Source organism: Semicossyphus pulcher, unplaced genomic scaffold, assembly GCF_022749685.1.
Source record: "Semicossyphus pulcher isolate SPU_LCO1_2020_fin unplaced genomic scaffold, fSemPul1.0.p SCAF_14, whole genome shotgun sequence".
In the NCBI taxonomy this organism is placed as follows: Eukaryota; Metazoa; Chordata; class Actinopteri; order Labriformes; family Labridae; genus Semicossyphus; species Semicossyphus pulcher.
The window spans coordinates 12,379,461-12,402,104 of NW_027211648.1; the positions used below are offsets into that span (position 1 = coordinate 12,379,461).

The following is a 22,644-nucleotide window of genomic DNA, read 5'->3' on the forward strand; positions in this document are numbered from 1 at the left end:
TCTGATTAGGACAGCAGATTGTGTTGTTTTTTTTTCACTGTAGCGAAGTCAGATAACAGAAAACACATGGATACTTCAAGTAAGGGAAAGACAATAAAACGTTAATGATCAGTAATTTGTAAGAAGAATTTTAAAAAGGTCAATAAACTCTGTGGACTTCTGCATTTTGTGTGTATATGTGTGTGTGTGTGTGATTTGCTATCTGGTGGACTGAAGCGACGGGAAGTCCCGGGAAGTTTGTGTAGCGATAGACAGGAAGACTCCAGTAGGAGATGTAACTGTCCATGCACACAGTGACATTAATAAGAGCTGCGGTTATATTTTATCTGTTATAAGCTCTCTGTAGAGAATCCAGGCCTTTATTTGTGGTCTATGTTTGTGGTCTCCTTTTCTGTAAATATCTTGGTCAAAATTCATAAGAACAACAAATATCAAGAGGTTTACACATATAACTATATATAGATCTTTGGGAAGTCTACATTATATGTGAGGAAATAAATCCCTTTGTGCCTCTGAGGGAGCTGTGGGTGAAATGATACCGTAAATAGCCTTAGGTGATGTCATCTGAGGCAGCGTTGGTTGGAGCTGAAGAATAGAAAAAAGTCTGAAACTGTAAAATATCTGGAAATGTGAAGTTAGAAAGAAGACCACTTTAGCCTGCTTCTTGTTCGTGCCTTAGACTAGCTACTTGTGGCTACATTAGCCTCAACAAGCATAAGGGCCTGTGTCCACTAACGCTGTTTTTTTTGTGCTGGCAGCGCCCATGACCTCAATTTCAGAGCGCTTCTCACTGGCACTTACTGTTGCTAGGTTACGAAAGCTGTCTGGCGGCACTTCCGCTTCCCTCGGTAGTGACTGCAAAGTCCGTTTTATATTAGCTTTTATTCAAGGACATTTTACAAAGAAAACACGGATGGAAAGGAATCGTGCCCCGGCGTTAGCAGCAGCTCTACACCTGGAAATTGTACCCTCGACAAAGCGACAGGATTAGCTTGTCCTCCGCCATTGTTGTTGACAAAGTTGATATAAGAAGTCCCGTCCCTTCTTGACTTTGATTGGTCAGCAACAAAAAAATAAAAACAGCTGATGCTGAGGGCGTTTTTGCACTAAGGATGTGGCGCTGAAAAAGCTGAGCTGAATTGGTTTTGTATAGAAAATAGGCGCTGTCAGTCATTTCAAACTCAATGTCAGCAGGTGAATTGCATTGTGGGCAAAGTAGGCACTAGGTTTCTACAAAAAAGAAGAATGTGTGAATTTAAAAAAAGAGACCATATCTCTGGTTCTGCAGCGTTAATTGTCCCATCCAGAGTCTGACAATGTTATACGTGTGCATGGCCAACTAATTAGAAAACCCTCTTAGGACAAGCTTTTAACAACAACAAAAGAGTCTCATGTTGAATAACCCAACCAAAGAGAAACTCGTTGACCTCCCACTAAACAGCGTCTTCTGTCGGGACCAACACCAGCCGCCTATTTAAAGATTCGTCTCACAGCTGCAGAAGCACTCTCAGGTATCAGCACACGTCAGCACAACCTTTATATGACTGAATGCGTGCACGCAGATATGTGCCGTTGTGTGAGACGATGAACTGCTGGGGAAGGAATGTGTTTGTGTCATCGTTTCACACTGATAAGAGGACATGAAAACATCACAACATGATGACACTTGTTAGAATCAACACGGGGCACTTAGTGTCTGTGTGCGTCTGTGAATAAGTATGAGTCAGGCAGAACGAGGCGAGGCAGACAGACAAAAGTTATGAGACGGATAAAGAGTGATAAGAGAGGAAAATAACAGAGGCAGCTCTTCCCTTTACTTACTTATTATCTCACCCTTAGATTGTTTGTCTCAAAAACCTAAAAGAATTTAATTCTTTTAGAAAGTTAGACCAAAGAAAAAGCGATGTGTCCTTAGTATTTTAAGAAGGCAAAATGATCAGAAAGGCTTTTTCCTGCACGTACGGAGGTTAGATTATAAAATGTATTACCTGACTACAGTCAGAAGACAACAAGTCCCACACACAGCGCCTGCAGCATCCACAGAGTATCACTGACCGAAAGCATTTGCAGAAACACTGAAAATGTGAGAAATGAAAGTGCACACCAGGTGCTGCAGAGCGCACAAATGCATTAACAGGCTTATCAGAGTAGTGAGGTGAGATTTATGGTGAAAACGCTACCGCACATCCGTTCTTTACTCATACCATATGGGCAGGGTTAGAGAGTGACATAAATCAAGGAGAAGTCACATTTCACTGAATAGATATCAGGTAAAAACCTCAGTGCAGGACATGATTATTAAATATGGGCGTAATGATTGTGGTGTATTTGACCCCTCTGTTTAGCTGACTGCCAGGGTCAGCCCTAAACATGGGTGTGTATGTGACTGACTGATTGAGTGACTGAGTGAGTGACGGTACTTTCACAGCCATATAAAGAGAGAGAGTTCCGACATCGCAATGGCGGATCACGGAGCGTATTGGACCTCCACTGACGCGACTCTCTGTCTACACGGCTCTGGATGCTGTTCGGGGTGTAGGCCCCGCTGCTTGTCTGATGTCCTCACCTACGTCCACAGCGCACACCTGCTTTCAAACACATTGTCATCGGCCTCATAAGGACAGTCCTTGTAACACATTGCCCAGAAAAGCGCACATTGCCCTGATGCGGGGTTTAGACCCAGTCCTGTTTAGGGTAGGGTTCCTTCACTGGTTTTTACCAGGAACAGAATTATCAGTAGAGTTTTCCTCCTCCCCAAACAGACCCAAAAATCAAAACCAGGAGAAATAAAATAAAGCAGATTCACATAAATCAAACAACAACAAAAACAGTGTTTCTCCCACAATATGAAGGGGCTTGTAGAGGCTGCAAGCTGCACTGACGCTGATTTGAGCCGCTAATATCTGACTAAAATTCTTCTTTCTGTTAAAAGTAAGTTTAAACTGTGACATGACAAAGCGGCAACCCCTGGTGTTCTAAAACAAAGCCATAGACGGCAGACCGTACTGATGAGAAGATCGATTATTTTACATTTCCCAGTACGAGTCGTTCACCCGCCGTTATCTCACCGGGTGGGCGAGCGCCGACTTCTTTAGTCTGATAAATAAACACCCGCAATCAGTCAGCACCACAAAAAGAATCTCCTCGGTGGGAAACAGGAAGTTAAACTAGCTCATTCACAATCTAATGAATCAGACACAGACTGTTGAGCGTTGATAACCCCTCGCTCCTCTGCAGCACCACCCTCTCATCCAAATTCACTTCAGGCTCCAGTACAACAACACGGCGGCGGCCATATTTCGTCTTCATTTACACAGTCGACAAACCTATGGGTGACGTCACGGTGGCTACGTCCATTGTTTATACAGTCTATGGACATGACTTGACACGGAAAAAAGTGGTTGAACAGTATGTGCTCATAAAAAAAGTGAGTAATGTCTTACAGGTAGAACATGAGCTTCATGCTGGCTACTATAGGAGTTGGCGATGTGCTTAACTTAAAACAAAGGAACGGCTATTAAAAGCAAAAGAACAGCTGTCCATTTCCTACGCATTCTTTCCTCCTTTCACTTCTCCTCCCCCTTTCATGTCACCTCTACCTTTAAATATCCCCCCACCCCCAGTTTCTGCTGCAGCAATCCCCCGTTTCCTTCCCTTGCCCTTCATCCTCACTCCCCTGCCTTCCTGCTGCATTTACATGTCCTTTCCACTGTCCCCGAGAGAGGAGGCGATGACAGCTGATCATCAAACTCTCCGCTGATGATGGATTGGGCATTTTAGCTCCCCCGATGGTTGACGACAACTGCCTACACACACACTGTCGATTCATAGACACGCCAATAGCTCTTAACGTCGAGCCCTTCAACCTTCTGCCTGGCTGCCTGACATCCTGCTCATTCACTGCTGTCCCATACTAAAACACAGCACACACACACACACATACACACACACACAGAGGCTAGTTGGTAGAGCTTGGCAATGCTTCATCAGCCTGAGCCTTGGCATTAGCTGCCTGCTGCGGCTGAATGGAGACCTCAGTGGCTCTCTGATGAGGAAGAAACAGAACAGAGAGAGAGAGAAAGCGAGAGAGAAAGCGAGAGAGAGAAGGGAGGCAGAAGTAAAAAAGCTGAGACGAAGCAAATGTGCAAAGAAAAATGTATGCATTAATGCGAGGTAAGCAAAGAGAGATAGAGAAAGAACAGAAAAAGGAGGAGAGAGAGGGAGAAAGGAGGGGAGTGACTCCACAGAATGCAGAGCAGGTAGCTGGCAGAGTGGATTACTGCAGCAGGAATGCAGCACTGGCTGCAGGATGGAGGGAGGGAGGAGGAGATGAAGACAGCAGGGGAGGTGGTAGGAGGTAAAATGATGAAGATGTACTAAAAGAAGAGTGGACGCTTACTGAATAATACATATCAAACACTGTGATTGTACTATAAGAAACAAAGTTAGTAAAGAAAGAAAGATATAACATGTATACAGAGCTGCACTTTAATATTTGAATACGTAACAGGATACTTAACAGGAATTTAAACATCAGCATGTATTCTGGTCTAAGTACATATACCTTACAGTGACCTTTAGTGCAGAGGAAGTGAGACGTTGTTTTCAGCATCAGCCGTTTCTTTAAAATTTGCATGCTTGCATGAAGAGTAGCAGCACACAAAGAGTGTACCAGCAGGAAAGAGGGCAATAGTGAAACACCAAAGGTCACATAATGTCATATCCTGTTAAATCTGTACAAAAACACAAGTAAGAAAAAGGCTTTTATAAGAAGCCAGGTTAGTTGTTTTCTCCTGCTGCCTGTATTGAAGCCAAGCTAAGCTAAGCTAGGCTAAAGAGTATAATGTTGTTTCACATTTTAAGACGTATACTATATAATGTAACAGTGTTGGATGTTCAGACTAAACGTGGGTTTCAAATCTGTAGGTAAAAGTATGTCGGAGTAATCCCCAGGCTTCTCAGCTCAGTCTGCAGGCTGCTGCGAACGTCAGGTTTCACACAGTTTTTTCTACACACGTGACATCACAAAGTGCAGCCTCAGCATGCTTCGGAGAGCGGGCTAGTAGGGGCGGGGTTTCTTAAAGGGACAGCGCTGACTGAGTCGTTTCAGGCAGAGGCTGTATGAGGGCCTGCACAGAGAGTTTTTTTAACTGTAAATGATGCTAAGCTCCTCCACAGGTATCACAGAGCGAAACATGAAGCTTGACATGAACATAATACCTTCCCTTTAAGTGTCTTCTGGTACAAGCTCCATAGTTAGCATACCAACACACATGGTACCTGTTTATCTTGTTAGATTTGTGTCACTTTTGTCTAACCAGCAGCCCCAAACCCAAAGTCTCTAATTGAACTATCATAAATAACAAAAACACGAATTAAACAACTTATCGTTTTAGCTCGAGTATAAATCCTTCTTCACTTTATTCATTACAATCAAAGAGACTGAATACAACGTGACGTCTTTGTTTGTTCCGGACTATTTAGGAAGATTTCAGCTGAAGCAGGATGTAAAGAAGCATCCGGAATAATAATAAACTGATGTAAATGAAGCTCGGAGAAGACGGCCGAACACGCCTTGGCCACATATTGACCTTAATCTGCAGACAGCCCAGCAGACGTGGTAAGACAGTGACACATATTCGGTCTCTGCTGACTAACCTGACCTGATAACAAACACACACACACACCAGCTGCTGTCCGTGTAAGCAGTGTGAATGTTTATGCATATGAGTGCACTGAATCATATGTTACAGAGTATATACAGTACAGCATGTATGTATGTATGTATGTTTGCCACTCCTGTGTGACTTCAGGCTACGGGGAAGGAACTGCGGCGCCGGCGTTTGTGCCCAACAGGAAACGGACTCACAAAGAGCAGAGGAGGGGCGGAAGAGGCGATGGGGAGGTGGGGGAGGTGAAGGAGGAGGGGAGGGAGGGAGGGAGGAAAAGGTGGGTGATGGAGGAGGATGGGGAGGAGAAGAACAAGAAGGAAGAGGGAGAAGAGAAGGAGCCAGAGGAGGATACTATCAATGCTGTGGATTGATTTCTGTGTGACTGTGTGACCTGATACGAGCAAACACAGTTACTCACAGACACAAATAGATGTTCTATGATATCTCGAGGTTTCAGGAAGCCATATTTGTCTTTTTATTTATATTTAAAACAACTTTAAATGCCACCATAAAGAAAAAGAACAGCAGAATGTTTAAGATAGTTAGTATTTCGAAAATTCTGTCTCTCCCTAAGTTAAAAGATCTACACCACTGTCATGTCTGTGCATTCAGCGCACAGCTGGAGCAAGCAGCTAGCTTAGCTTAGCATGTCCCTGCTGTTGTTTAGGATGAGGAAACAGCTGGCATGGTTAAAAGAAAAAAAAAAAGAGGTTAAAGGGGGATTTACGTGCAGTAATGTCTTAGAGATAAACAGGAGTTCCCGGAGTCGTCTTGTCAAAGGAAAGTTACCAGAAAGGCAGCACTACGACGGGAAACACAGCTCACAGAGATGAACAAGGAAGATAGCCATACTGTTTGCACTTAATTCCTCTTAAAAGCACAAATAGTCACATAATAAGCCTTTAAGGTGCCTGTAGGAGTGTTTTGAACTGGTAAACACCAGGATTTATTAAGCTAAGTTAAGCTAATCACTTCCCACCTCGTCCTCCAAATGGCATCAGTGTTTTTATCTCACACATAGAGAAAAAAATTCACAACCTTAATACCTATTAGGGAGACATAAAGACAATAAAGCACATAGGTTGCATATCATTGTAACATTAAAATGCACAGGGAGGCATACCTTACATTTTAAATCCTTTTGTCTGCCGCACGCTAAGCTCTTCTTCCCAAAGTCTCCATCCTGTGGTGAAAAACACAAGCAGGGCACAAGGTTAGTAAAAGATGACTCATTGGTCATCATAATATCAAGACACACACACACTCATGCCATCTTTCACCATTGTTATGCTTGGCACTTGGCAAGGCCCCGATGCCTGCGGCCGGGCTGACAAAGCGGTCACTGTAGGGGACATCGTTCACAGTCAAGCTAACGGGCTAAGAGTGAGCTAACTGCTCAGATATGGGACGCATTTTCGGAGGCTTTGCAATAGACTCATGCATGAGCAGACAAGCAGCGTTTGGCCACGACAACAGAAGGGCCTATTCAGTTCTCTGGGGAGGCACTGGTACACACACAAACACACACACACACACACACACGCACCATTATCATAATCATCATCATCCTAGAAGCTCTCATCTGCTTCAAAACATGTGCATGGTAAAACACACACACACACACACACACACACACACGAAAACAAGCCAGACTTGAAGCATTCCTCTACAGTAGCGTTCCATATGTTTGGTTAAGCACAGAGGATCCAGATTTAAGACTGCAGTCTGGACTGAATTTAAAGGATGAGAGAGGGAAGTGGAGGGCGGCGACATCAGGAGGAGCAGGAGGGGGGGCTGGGGGAGAAAGGGGGACATTCCTGTAAGCAGCAACAAGACACTCAAAAACATAACTTAGGAATGAACACAACATCAAACAGAAATTAAAGGACGACCTACAAAGCTTTGTTAAGAATCGTGAAAAGTTTGAGCGTCTAATTCTCGACAGTTTCATGATAACTAAGGAAGCTGCTGGTGAAGATCATGTGAGATGTTTTAAAGCTCAAGAACTATAAAGTTAGTAGTTTTTCACATGCAAACTGTAACAAGGAGAAAGATTAAAGTTATAATATTGAAGTTCTCAGTTTCGTTCTATTTGGCGGCACCCAACGGCGATAAAAGGCAATTGCGGCTGACATCTACCAGACATCTACGGTTAGCTCCGGTTGTAACTCTTGATTTTCCTCGCTGACGATCGCTTTCCTGTTTGCCTCCATCTGTGCGTCGAATTTGTTTCTTTTTCTTTGGATTTGTTTGTTCAGCCTTTGTAGATTACTGTTTACTCGCACCCGCTTAGCTCCGCCTACCCTCTCTGGCAGACCAACCAATGCTGGCTGATGGAAAACGCGTCACTAACTGGGCGCCGCTTGTGATTTTTCGTCGTCACAGACACCCAGTCTGTAATACTGCAAATGCTTTCATCAGTGGGCCATAGGCTCAATCACCATTGTGTTACCTCATTCAGCGATAGATAGAGACTTAACAGACATTTATTTACATGAAAATCTTCCAAATTATGTCTTTAAATAGAAGGGCTGCTGTATATTCATTATTGCTTTGTGTCCCTATTTTTTTTTTTTAACTGAAAAGTAAAAAAGTTGTTTTGTCAAATTTCCTTGTATCTTAACTTATAATAACAAGCTAGCATGGTATATTTTTGGCCTCTTTGGCCTTCCATAAAGCTGTTTTGTCCAACATACATTTACAAAACTTCAATTTATCAGCCCAAATGAGGCAAGACGTCTACAAATCCTCAGATAGAGCAACTGCACCAACTGGTAATTAGCCATTTCTATCTTAATAAAATGAAGGACGAATCGATCAGTCAATCGTCTATCGACAAATCCTTTCAGCCGTGAAAAGTACACGTTTCATCGTCATTTTTAAACTGTTCAGAAAGAGGGTTTCTTCCTGACTCAGGCTGTAATAGAGAAAGTAGAGGATAGAGAGGAAAGGGTGATACGGTGAAGACACTTTGATCATGTAAGCACCTCCTGATGGACAGGAAGAGTCAGTCTTTAAGCTGCTCCTGCCACTCTCAGCTCCTCTCCGTGTCATCCTCTCCATTTGTTCCCACACATCTTATTTGGCAGGAGGAGACAGCCCTGCTGCTCCGCACTCGGCCCTGTCGCTATGTTAAATTCATGAACGCAGCAGCATGACACCAGCACGCAGGTTCTGCTGAATCATCCGGCGTTCTCACGCTACACAACAACTCACTGCGTTAAACCAAATGTATAATGTACAGGGTGCAGAGCCAGCTTTTTGTGTGATCGCTCGTTTTAATTGGAATATACGATTTTACAAATGAGATTCGACACATTCTTAGCAATTCAGAAGACGCCAAAGTGACCAGAGACCACATGTGTGTCTGTGTTTGTATGTGTGTGTGGGTACAAGGGGGGGGTCAGAGCTATTCATTCACACAGTTAGCCAACCCGTAACCAAACAAAACTAAAAGCAGCTGCCTCCTTCTCATCCCTCGCTCCCTCTCGTTTCCCCTCACGCACACTGCCTGTCAGGTTGAGGAGGATTCATGACGTTACTCAGCAGAATAAACAAAACAGTGTGAGGTGGCACTTCCTCCAGGGTCTGCATTATGTCTCTGAAAAACACGGTTGTCAGCTCAGTTAATACTGTTTTTAATCCCAAAACAAGCCTCATTTCAAGCACAGTGTCCACTTTACATATCAGTGTCATCGTCTACGCTGCTTATCCTGTTTAGGGTCGTTGGGGGCTGGAGCCTATCCCAGCTGTCATTGGGGGAGAGGCGGGGTTACACCCTGGACTTATCGCCAGTCAATCACAGGGCTGACACATAGAGACGCTCACACCTACGAGAAATTTAGAGTCACCAAGGAACCTAACGAGCACGTCTTTGGACTGTGGGAAGGAGTACCCGGAGGGAAAACACACGTGCAAGGAGAGAACAAGCTCCACACTGAAAGGCCCACTACGTCTGAACCAGGACTCGAGCTCGGAACCTGCTAGCTGTGAAGTGAAAATAAATATTGATAATGACTTATTAAGCAACCCAAAAATATTGATTATGTAAAAGGTATTTTAACATTTTATGCAAAACTTTAGTACAAAATGTTTTTCAGTTTTTAGTACACATACACTCGTCAAATAGAGGAAATCCCTTTTCAATCCCTTTGTGCGGCACATTGCGATTTAAAAACAGAAATAAGTGAGCGATTTTTTACTTCAAATAAAATAAAAAACAACAAGCAAACTTGAATCACTTTAAGATTCAGTCATTTGATAATGTGTGAAAAGTTTGTAATCACATTTTTGGTTCAAGTTAATCCATGGTTTCATTCATGACCTTTCTGATTATAATTGTATTGTTTTGACCTCCATACAGAGTTGAAAACAAAGTATTTTATGACATTTAAATAATGAAACTTCTGTCCTTTTCCACAACAAACACATTAGTACGATCTATATTGTACATTTAGCAGGAACTGGCTGTTCCTGTGCAATCTGTGTCAATATATGATTTGGTTACCAAATCGCTCTTAGTGCTAATATCACAAATCAACTTTGCGTTCCTCACCTGAAACTACAAACTCAGGTCTGCCATCTTCCCTCCCTTTTTCATCCAACGTAAACATTTTATCGTGTAAAGTTTATCTTGGAGCAGAGCTTTATCACACACCGTGGAATGCTGTTGATAAGATATGAGTGTATACTTTTGAGCACTTAAGCTTTATACACTTTCTAAACACATACAGTGTATGTGAGGCCACACACCCACACACTCTGTATACACAGAGTCTGATTAGACACGGTGGATAGCATTACCCATGCTTTCACCTAAAGTGTATCTGATTGGTTCCAACTACAAATTTAATGTGGGCAGGTACAGCGAGGTGTATACAATATACGTATGTATGTGCCACACTGATTCACTTAAATATAAGTAGTAGAGAAGATGTTTTGCTTCCATGAAGGAGAATCGTTTCGCTATCTGTTGATTAAAGTGGAAATGTTTCACTGCAAAATGGATGCATTCAAATACAGCGTGGAAAAAAGAGTGTCAAAAGACAGGACGGAGCATCCATGTCGAGTTAAATACAAGAGGAAACAAGGGAGAATGAAAGAAAGAGGGAAGAGAGGGCTCATGTTCAATTTCCTCCTCTGGAGAACATTTCAAGGCCTGAAACTCCATCCTGGGCTCTTCTGGCCAGGCAGGCCTCGTTTGCATGGGAGCCCATTTCCTGTGTGTGATTAGCAGAAGGGAGAGTGTGTGTGTGTGTGTGTGTGTATGTATGTGTGTGCGCACTGGGGGTTGCAGCTCAGAGAGGTCTGGGGTTGTTTTGTCTGCTCGGGGAGGAAAGGAATGCCCAAATCAAACACAGTGAACAGGATGCCTAGACGGAGAAGGACAAGGGAAAGAGAGAGTGAGCAGGCAAACAGAGAGGAGGAGAGACAGGAAGCAGAGATCCAGAAAGTAGCAGACAGAAGCAGCGAACAAAAGAAAGGAGGAGGGAACACCAGGGAAGAATAGAGCACGAGGCTGATTTTTCATTTGCTGCCGCTGACGACTGCGAGCAGCATTCCTCCCGCAGACATTTGCATTCCAGCTGAGCGGCAAGGCGGAGTAACTATTTAGTGCTCAAGCTGATGAGCTGTCAGAAGGAAAATCATCCACCTCCTTAACTTGGCCTGAACCTGCAGAACCTGTCCTAATATCTAATGTGTTACAGCCCTCCCTGTTCGTCAAACAACAGCTGAGGCCTTCACACACACACACACACACGCTGCTGACTGCACAGATTAGTGTCGACTATTTTTCATTTATACGACAACAGTAATTTGACAGCTAGAAATGTAACAGAACACCTTTGATGGCTTACCTTCATACCAAGGCTCAACAACACAGGGACACACTGGCGTGTAAAGAAGGCGAACGTGAGTCATTAAAGGTCAGATCCACTTTTTTAGAACAAACAAGATTTAGAAAAGGACACCGAGGATGTCATGGAATCTGTACTGACAACCATTAGGGCTGAAACGATTACTTATAAATGACTGATATGATGATGATTCTCTCGTTTAGACGATACATGTGTCTAAAAACACGCCTGAGCACAGTGAAAATGCTGGTCGTTCAATGAACAGTCAAAACCCAGAGATATTAGTTCTATTATCAAATCCAAATTACAAATATCAACAAATCCTCACGTTTGTTAAGCTGGATCAGAAATTGTTGTCGTTGTTGCCAACAGAACAGCATTTTAGCTTTGCTGGGTTACATGAATCATCTCACACAAAATTCGTTTTAGTTTAAATTTGGTTTAACTTGATTTTTTTTTTAATTTGCAACCTTGAGCACACAAAGGTAACAGGATGTTTATTTTGCTGGATTACATTGTGTTCGAAATGCCATACTACATAGCAGTACATAGTGATTTGCCAAAAATAACATATTCCAAAAATACCAGGATGCCGTACTGATTCGGAAAAAATCTCTAGCATGCATCAAACCAGTCTGCCTCGCCTGCTGTATCCCACATTGCAAAGCACTGGTACATCACGAGGGCAGTTGAAATGGCGGCCGTTTGCTTTTGGCGGGCTATACTAAAGACGGGCTTTACTTCCGCTTTCCAAAACCGGAAAATGGCGCCTGCCATAACGCAAAATACATTTTAACAGCTCCATACTACATACTACCACTGAAAACAGTATGCAGTACAATGTAGTATATAGTATACAGTATGCCATTTCGAACACAGCCTGTGTCTCAATTCTCAAACACCACTCCCGTCGCCTAGCAACAGGTAGCTAGCTGGCTAACTGGCTGTCATAACTAATATCACGTAACTTATCACCTATTACTTTAAAGATAATGTGTCAAGGACCCTTTCGTTTTTTAACATTTGTATCACTAGCTTTTCAACTGACCTGAAACCAAAAACTCCTCGGCCGCTTGAGAGTCCGCAATCTTGTTTAAAGTGGCGAGCAATGAATCTCAGGATACGTTGGGCCATGAAGGACAAACACGATGGATCCTTTGTGGCCCGGGAAAAGGAGGACGCATTTGTCGGCCGCATCTGAAGAAGCCTTCGAAGTGGGACGACTTTCGACGCGCCGCTGTGACACAATCTGCCTTGAAACAGCCCCTGAATTGGGACACAGTCATGGTGTATAACTTATTGGCTAATTTCAGCGTCTTTTATTGTAACATACTTTTGTGCTGACAAATATGAAATGATGAATTCAGTCTTTTCCCGCCAGAATAATATCCCTTGTAGTGTGGATCAGGTTTTGTATGTAATAAAATTAAGTTACCTGAATTAATGAAACACATAAAAAAAATTAAAAGGTATTCTACACTTCAAAGTTGTTCGGTTCTGGTGAAAATGTCCTGACATTGATAGGGTTGCGGTGTTGGTGAATCAGACTCATTCTACGCTACGGCCCCGCACAGACAGTACACACTCTAAAATAACATGAACACTTGGTGCACTGTTCCTCTCTCTCTTATTGCCCTGCAGTTTCAAAGTTCACTCTCCAAACACTTCCTGGTGTTGTGTTTGTGCCGGCTGGACCCTGCCCATGCAGCAGCGAGCCATTCCTTGACTGGCAGAGCAGAATTGATAGGCCGCTATTGTTTCCTTTTAAGGTCAATTGTGTCTCAGATGCTTGGCATGGCTGCGAGTGCAGATGCAGCTGGCTGGCAGGAGAGATAAAAACACTAATTTAACTGCATTCTTCTGTGCAGTCCACACCTAGAGAGAGAGAGAGGAGAAGGGAGGCAGAGAAAGAGGTGGGTAAGAGAGAAGGTGATTGTGTTTTAAGTTTAGCAGCAATGGACGGATTTAAATTAACGCTATGTTTAAAGATTCTGCTGTAGAGGGAGGGAGAGAGCAGGGGGCGGGCTGGTCGTCCAGACCAGCTCAGCTTCACAAATAAACCCAGACGCTGAGAGAAAGTGAAGGAGCCGGGGAAGGTTGGGTCATAAAATATGCCTGGTATTCCACAATGTTCCACCGGGCACAAATGAGCCTCTCACGTCCTCCGGAGAGTCCTGTGAGGCGCCTGTGTCTGAACGTACACACTCAGGTAGCCACACAAACACACAGCTGAACTGTGGGTAAGCAAGATGTTGGACTTATACCGGCTCTTGCTGACCAATGCAAAAGAAAAAAAAAAGAGGTACAGGGCAGATGAAGGGACCACCAGGCAGGAGTCGGTGACTCGCTGTCTGTGTGTGTTTCGATATATTGCTCTAGGGCAATTGGAGAGGAGAGAACTTGTGTTATCACTGTGGGTGATCCATTTGTTTTGGCTAAAAAAGGAGATGCTAAAGTGACTCAGAATATCTCAAACTAAGCCGAAGTACTAAAACGATTAGTCAGTTTATTAATAGGGCAAGTAAAAACTATTTTATGTTTACAGGTTCTCCCTGAGGCCTCCTGGCTCCTGTCTGTCTATACACTATTTGTTCTCAAATTATGAGTCAATAAGAAAGTTAGATCTACTCAGCCAAACTTCTCCTTCTACTACTACAAAAGTCTAACACATGAAAGGGTTTCAGGCGATCTCTTAAAGACGAAAGTAGCACTTTCGGCCCCATCTATTTTTACGGCCTCACAGTGGCTCGCATTCTGCTGCTTCACTTCCCCTGGTCGGGACAACTAGCACGACAAGGAGCTCCAAAAGCAACGTTGGCATGGAGGGGAAAACCAGCCAACCCAGCCCTCAGCTGCCCTTTACAAAAGAAGGATCTCCTCCAAAATAAGCAGAGCAGAGGAGGGGGAAAAAGGGTACCAAGGAAGGGAAAAGAGAGGCTGGAAATAGCCTAACAGTCGGGGTCTGCATGCATCAGCACCACAATGACGAAAGCCTCTAACAGCAGACTTTCTTATACATGGAGGGAGGGACAGGGGAAGGGTAGGAGAAAACAAAGAGGAAATTTAAAAGGTGAAAAGAAGTTGTAAAATCTAATGACCTTTCACAAGAACTGTGTACAAAGTATTAAGTGAAAGTTTGAGGAACATAAAGTGAAACAGAAACGAGAGCACAGAAGACAAAACAGCCGAGGACGGGAGAAACAGAAGAGGGGGAAGTGAGCAATCGCCAGGTCGCCATTGCGTCTGAGCATTCCTCTCTCTCTCTGAGAACATGTATATTTTTTGATCACAAGAAAAATAATCTGCGGGAGGAATTTTATTTTGAGAGCCGCCCTGTAGATCCAAAGGATTAGAACAGGTCAGACAGGAGGAGTGTGTGAGAGCGAGAGCTTGTGTGTGTGTGTGTGTGTGTGTGTGTGTGTATATCCATCACACAGTCAAGGTTAAGGCACAAGATCCAGACGGATCATCAGGAAGAGCACGTGAGGATCTAGACCAGGACTGTTCCAAGTCACATGTGATGAAACATACACACACACATACACCACTTTTGACGATGCTGACACAGGTATCACTTTCTTAAAATATATATTTTTTAAACTTTAGTTTCTGTTTTACGGTGGTTGTGTCTCAGACTGTTTCTTGGTTGGGACCAAAAACATCCTGGAGTCTTTGCTGGCTGGCAACTGGTCAAGGCTAAGAATGAGGGAAAGTTTCACACTGTTACATTTTAACAGGAAAGATGATACTTCTATTTCTTGGTGCGGTTGAACCACATAAATATATTGATTAAAAGATCACTTCAATATAATACCCCTTTCCCACCAAAATAAGTTGTTTTTTCAGACCCAGGAAGACCCGCTAATTAATGCAGATCGTCTCTTTTCCCATTGCCAGTGAAGTATACTCCTGTCGGTGTCTTTTCTGCTGAGTCACCGTCTGAGGTCTCAAACGCGCCGGAGACAGACTTAGTAAACAGTGAAGATGTTACGGTGGTTAGGTCTTTATTGTATCTATTACTCATTCTGTTTATCAAACTCGGCGTTGACAAATTTGGAACGATGTTTGTGCTTGGACGGAAACGGGCGGAATTGGTAGCTGATGACAAGGAGTCAAAGAGGTTACCGACGGAGCATAGCATTGCGCCGGAAAGGGGGCGGAGATTAGCGTGTCGACACAGGTTTTGTGTTCCCATCAATGCCGATTGGAGCCAAGGCGATAATTACCCGGGTCTACTGCAGAGTCATTTGACCGGGTCTGAATGCCGATTGTAGCCTTTCCCATTAAGCAAAAAAGCCGGGTGTTAGTGATCGATATCTCGATCCAAATCGCCATCTTTAAGATACGCTCACTGATAACTGATGTGGGCACTCTCCTCCATATAAATAAAAGTAAAACATAATGACAGGCTGCTGATTGAATAGAATCAAAATCGTTGTGGCAGATTTTGTAATAGGAGCAAATCTCGTTATCAAAAGAATCGTTATGATATCCTGATGAAAGCTTAGAATGTGTTCATTCCACCTGACAACAACTATTCATGAGACTCGGAAAGAGTATAAAGGTGACAAATTATAAGAAAGTCCAGCTGTTCTACTTGTGGGATGAGCCACCAGTCTTCCCTCGTCTTGTGATTTTATGACAGTGATATAGATTGGTCTGAAATCTTCCATAGATGTTCAATTGGGTCAGCAAACCTCTCATTCTGTAAACACCGGCGTTTGTTCTGCTCTCATTCATTCAGATGTTTCTTTCATTCGTCACATTTGAGGTGGTTCCCTGATCCACTTTTTCCTACTGAGCTCAGAAACAAAAGAGACATCAGACACATCAAAGAACAAAGCAGACAGCACATTTGATGTCGTCCCTTTGAGCCTCACCCAGACACAGCAGCGGCAGAGTCAGGGCAGCGAGCACCCACCACGAAGGAGTGTTTGATATCACAGTTGTTTAGGGATATTTTGATTCTAGGCACCATCGTCACGGCTGGCAATATAAAAACGACAGAGCCATGTTGGCATAAAACAGGGATTAAATGTTGGTTGTATTACATCTGTACACCCTGCTTCCCTTTGGACCGTCAACACAGACTCGAGACCTCCCGATGAACCCGACCTCTGCTGAGCACTGGACTGGTACCGCCACACTGAACTCCTGCCAACCGCTGTCACGTCAGTCAGTGGCCATCCGGCTGCAAATAACAGGCTCAAACATCATAAGTTCTAGGGCAGAGGAGCGGTAACTATAATGCCACGGAAGAGAGGCTGAAAGAGACATATTAAGGCTCTCAACATATAAACAGTCATTAAATCGTAGTGATGGTACCCAAGACACACAAACGCTGCTGCTGGCTGGAGGACTTTGGTTCAACATGAAGCCTTTTATGGATATAAATGAGGTTTTGGGCTTAGTGAGGGTCAGTTTGTAGGTGGCAAATCGTGGTATTCTTGTGTTTTTACCACCTGTGGTAGCAGCTTTTTAGCTTGTGTAGTCTGCGCCATCTTCCACCACCAGCATCATGAGACCGACAGGAAGTAGAGCGTGATGTTCAGCGCTCTTCTCCTCCCCTGATCGCTGCCCGTCTGGCCGCTCAGCCAAGATCTCTAAGAAGAATGCATCTTGAACCAGACTGGAATGGCTCCTGAAATATGCCAAATATGCCCCTGAGCCCCCTCCTTTCCTGAGGACGTAGGAACTGCTCGCTAGCCCACCCTCCTTCCCTTCTAGCCCCCCAAACCCACAGCATTCCTGCGCTGTACGCCGCACCGAAAACACACTCGCACTTACAATCACAGATGACCCACTCACACAGAAAAATGTTAGGGACATTAATAACACAAGTTTCCACGCAGCTGACCCAGACATACCTTTTAAGGGTAAGCGGTTCATATTTCTCTTTTCATTAAGTTCCAAAAATACTCCTGGACCAGGCGGGAGAAGGGGGAGTTACAGGAAAAGAGGGTGGAGGGGGGGGTCACCTCTTTAGCGAAGCGAAAAGAGAGGGAGAGAGTGAGTGAGACAAGATAACAATCAGAAGGAGCGAGGGGAAATATTGGCCTGTTGAGGAGAAGAACACCTAAAAAAATAAAAGTGTGGCTGAGGAATTTACAAGAAATGTCTTAACTTTAGCTCTCCCCTGTTAAAAGTCCCTTCCTCCCCTCCCTCCCTCTCGCCTCGCTGTGCCTCCTACATGCTTTTGAAGTCTGTTTCCTTTGCACTTCTTTCCTCTTCTCTTCCAGGATCCAAGTGGTAGCCATTTTTGAGGAGCCTGTTCAATGTAGGAACATAACAGGCGCACAGGGAACCTTCTGTAAAACAACTTACGGAGGCTGAAAATGTCCAACAGAAACCTAAATCCCACACAGGAACCAGTTGGAAAAATAAAAAGTCCCAACTTGTGTTTCAGGGTCAAACTGAAAGCATGTAAAACACAAACACAGGAGCAAAGCGGCCCGCGTTATTAGTCGATGCGGACCAAACTCCAGCCTCGTAGCAGGCCTGGTTTGGCCTCGGCACTGATTAAACATTAGAGGACTTATCACCTGCAGATATCAGAGTGTATCTTACAGCCACAAACACATTCTTGGCAAGTGTTGAGCGCTAAATAAACCGTCACTCAGCATGGAGGGCTGGCGCAGTGAGGGAAAGACAGTAGTGGGGTTGCATCCACCAGATGTACGTCGCTTTGGACAAAAGCGTCTGCTAAATGAAATTGTAACATTGTAACCAGGTAATGTAGGCCGATGTGAGGCTTTAAAAGATGACTCACATGAGAAACCTTTAGAGGAAAGTCTGAAGACTAAACAAACTAATTCAATTATTCAGTATTAAACCTGTGCAGCTGGACGCAGTGGCAAGACGTTCAAAATGCCTGAAACATCAATCGAAAGCACTCAAAACAATAAATTACATTCTGCTGGAGCATCTACGCACTAAATGCCAACTACATCTCCCTCTGTGATAAAGAACTGGTGGATGTTTTGACGCCAAAATGAAGAACAGATGATTTTTTTCCCCCCCTTTTCAGTTGCCAAAGAAGCATCACATGGTCAGCAGCAGGGCAGCTACTTTGTTTTGGCGGCTGCAGGGGGGCTGCAGGGTGGTCATAAATTAGAATTCCTGAAATATGAAGAGGCAGTTTGGAAGTCTGGTAAAGGTCTGCATCACAACCAGTGGATTATTTAAGATGTAGAGGAGCACTGAAGACATCTGATTCGAGCTGTAAAAAGTGTGGCCAGTATCTGAGCTAGTTGTAGAATTTGTCATAAAAAGATGCCCAGAATTGCAACTATTATTAGCATGGCCTAATACCTTTCAACAAAGGCTTTAACCTCTAAGTCCAACATGCTATACTCTCCCGAGCCAAAGGTAAATTTAGCAACTGAAAAGTCATATTTATCCTGTCACACTATCCTCTTCGCAGCTACATATAGTCCCGAGGATTTACAAACATAATTAGGAATGTGTAATTAGAGCTCACCATTGAGCTTCATAATCCCAAAAGGAAAGGAAAGGTCCGTCCAAGAGAATCGCTAAGCTGACTGGATATCCGCTTTGTCACACATAAAAGAATACAAGGAAGTGGAAATGTGTCATTCGGAGTGTCCTGCAGACCTGAGGGAGCAGAGAGGTCGGAGTGAAGTTACAGTAAATGATTCAAAGACACGTTTCTTCCTCAAACATGATGAGTCATTGTTGTCAGCTTGTCAGCTGCAGAGTTTTCACACAAGCCATATAAGGAGCTCGTGTATTGGCTCCGAGCACAAGTTGATCATTTAACAACAGCTAATTTTGCCACCAAAAGTTCCTCTTTCATAACCGCTGGTCACGTAACTGGTTTGATAAACACCCAGTAACTCGATAAAGTCTTTAACAGGTCAGTGAATAACAGAGATGTCAGTTCAGCTGGTGAGACCAAAAAACCAGCAGGATTATAAATACATTACGTTGTTTTTGTTGTCCTAGCTATCTTCAATTTCATATTGGATCGACCAAAATAATATATGCGGTGACATGATACAAAGTGTGACTAACACCAGAGACTTAGAGGCAGCTATGTACAGTTTCTGGGTATGTTACATCACTGTGGGAAATGTAGGAAATTAGTGACCAGAACTGATGCCTTCTTGTCATATAATGATTTTTGGAAGAATATGATTAAATACCTTTTTTGTAAGTATTTCACTCAAAGGATTCACCAAAGATACACGTTGCTGCCGGGTTATTATATCCAGACTAGAGATAGACCGATATGGTTTTTTCAGGGCCGATACCGATTATTAGTAGTCAAGGAGGCTGATAACCAATATTTGAAGCCGATATTCATTTGCAGTAAAAGTGAAAATATTGGCGTCAAAATTTTGAATAATACAAACTCCAACACTTAACTTTGTTTAAATGCCTTTAAGCATATGCATCAGAGCCAAAATAACCCAGTTTTAAATTGATCTCTTATCGGCCGTCGGACTAAAAAAAAAAAAAAAAAAAGGGCCGATGCCGATATGCTTCAAAATGCCGAATATCGGCGCCGATAATCGGCCCGGCTGATAATCGGTCTATCCCTAATCCAGACAGCTTTTTGAATAGATCCTCCAGAATAGTCACTATGTGAATCATTGTATAAAAACATATATGAGGTTTTTATCCATTTTGCTTACGCCTAATTTCATGTAATTTTTTTCTTTACTAAAATGCATCTTATGAAAAACCACTTGTTTTATTAACTGGCATATTTACTCGGGGTGGGAATCACAGGGTAACTCACGATACCATACGCGCTACATGGCCCAATGTAACGACAATATCACGATGCAGCGATTCAGCGATAATTGACATATTGACATATTGATATCATATAATGATACATCACGATATGTGATTAACTTCTTTGACCAATTAAATTCCTTTCATATAATCTTCATTTATGTCATAAGCGCCACTGCGAGGACTAGTGAGACGTTGAGTCAAAATCGCAGGGAAATCTGTTTATAGTGCCATATATTAAAATATCGATATTTGCACAGAACGATATATTGCTGTCTCGATATTTTCTCCAACCCTTAATATTTATAAAATACAATCAATTAGACCTGATCATAATCTAAATCCAGTCATGTGGTGATCTCACCAAATGTTGCTGTGTTGTTGTGGGTATCTGCAGCAGGACACAACACAGTCACGTGCACCTGCCTCCTCCATCGGAGCAGATCTCCGTGATGAAAGCGGTTGGTTCACAGTCACCTGCAGCCCAGCAGAGAGTGGCGAGGGCCTCAGCGAGAGACCACGTCACCACAGCACAGAGAGCCCACCAGAGCGGCTGGTAATGAGGAGGCCGTTTGGCACGCTTTGCAGGACTAACGAGGGGGACCCGCTCACACTCGCACACACGCAGAACAAGTCGTATGAACACAGAGTCCATTCTTACTTTGACATGACATTCTCAAAGAGCGAGAGCACATGCCTGTTGCTCTGTGTGTCAGCGCATGTGTTAATGAGAGCCTGAGTGAGGCCTGTGAACACTTCTTGGAGCAGAGATGTACTTCTGGCTCCTGCTCACTGAGTGATTGACACTCTCAGCCCCGAGTATCCGATGACAGATCGACATGGCTGGGAACAGCATCGAGGAAAAGTGCTTTGGCTCGCAGACATACATGAACACACACAGAGCGGACCCGCGAATACACACAGAGTTCAAGTAGTTTGAACTCCACCTGAAATCACAGAGCCCTGCCCCGTCACTGGCCCTCCACTGATAAAGAAAGCTGGCAGGGAGGGAAGGCAGGAAGAGGGGAGCTAAGAGGGAAAAGGAGGAAGGAAAAAGGAGAAGAAAATAAAGGTGTACAGTCGCATGAGAGAAAAATATAGGTGACAGGGAGAGATAAAATCCTTTGATGATTTACTTCTGGATTTATCGACTTTTTCCCAGCTTTTCCAACCTCCAACACACACACACTGCAGAGACAGAAACTGCAGACACACATTCTCATTTTGGCGCCTGTATGGCATTAAGCCATCCTCCTCCATGTGTACTAATAGACAGACAGTAACTCCAGCTGGCCTGCGTACTGTCAACAGCAGCCTCTGTCCCGGATACAGAGCACATTATTGCATTATGACAAAACACACACGCATCCACACACTCACAAAGGATATACACTCACAGGCTGTGTGTGGGCTTTAATACGGGCCTGTAAGAGACCATGATTCATCTGTGCTATTTCAGGGAGGCCAGTGTCTCGCACTAATAATAACCAACACCAACACCGTCCAGTCCAAATTCTATCAGGGCTATCCATTACAGCTTATTAGGACGTAAAGGTTACGCTGCAAAGGACACACGTCTGCTGTGCTGTGCGGGTGCTGACTTTACTTTTACTGTCTATTCCTGTCATGAATGAACAAGCAACTCTGGTATTTTAAGTCGTCTTCATTAGGTTAACAAATAATTAATTGTATATGGATCATTGATTAGTAATTTTCAATAGTTTTTAAGCAGAAATGCCAAACATACCCAGTTTTAGTTTGAGTCGTTCTGATACCCATACCTGTATCGGTACTAGCCGTCGATATTGCCTTAAATATCGGATATCAGCGAGCAAGCTAATGCACAAACCGATACCATAAGTGTTAGCAATTTATTACAACACTACAGCGCTAGCAGAGACTGTAATCTTAGTCAATGCTAACAAAACGTCATCCTTCAGTGTTTTTCCACAAGCAAATGTCATTTTCTAATCACGCTAGAGTCGGAGGGATCCACTACTCAATCCTAGGTATCGCAGTTGGAGTACGGTACTGGAACATCTAGCTTGAGCTTCTCATTAGTGAATGTTTTCATTAGCCCTTTTTTACACTGAGGTTCCGCCCCAGTGCGTGTTTTTTAAAATAGCGTTCCAGCGTTGCGGAAGCAAAACATGCATGAGGTGTAAACAAACAGCGCGTGCTTCAGATACACACACACACGGTGCTGTTCCGCCCTACCGGCTCCGCTGTTTACACAGACGCCACTTCGCCTCTGTTACGCCTCTGTTACTACCGCTGATGCCGGCTCAGAGGTGGACCGTGCATTTTACATTGAGGGCGAAACGTAACAGAGGCGTAAAAGGGGCTTTTGA

The 22,644-nt window shown here is 43.6% G+C and overlaps 1 protein-coding gene across 3 annotated transcripts in view; it reads right to left on the reverse strand.

The window, feature by feature from the left end:
• luzp1 (leucine zipper protein 1) overlaps positions 1 to 22,644 on the reverse strand; it is a 49,853-nt gene that overhangs the window by 23,874 nt on the left and 3,335 nt on the right. The window contains exon 2 of one of the 3 annotated variants that reach the window (XM_069661477.1): positions 6,801 to 6,855. The exons of 1 other annotated variant lie outside the window; for it this stretch is intronic. The gene's annotated coding sequence lies outside the window, so the exon portion shown is untranslated. Of the gene's footprint in view, positions 1 to 6,795; positions 6,856 to 22,644 lie in introns of all 3 variants that reach the window. One more of the 3 variants, XM_069661479.1, reaches the window with a different exon arrangement.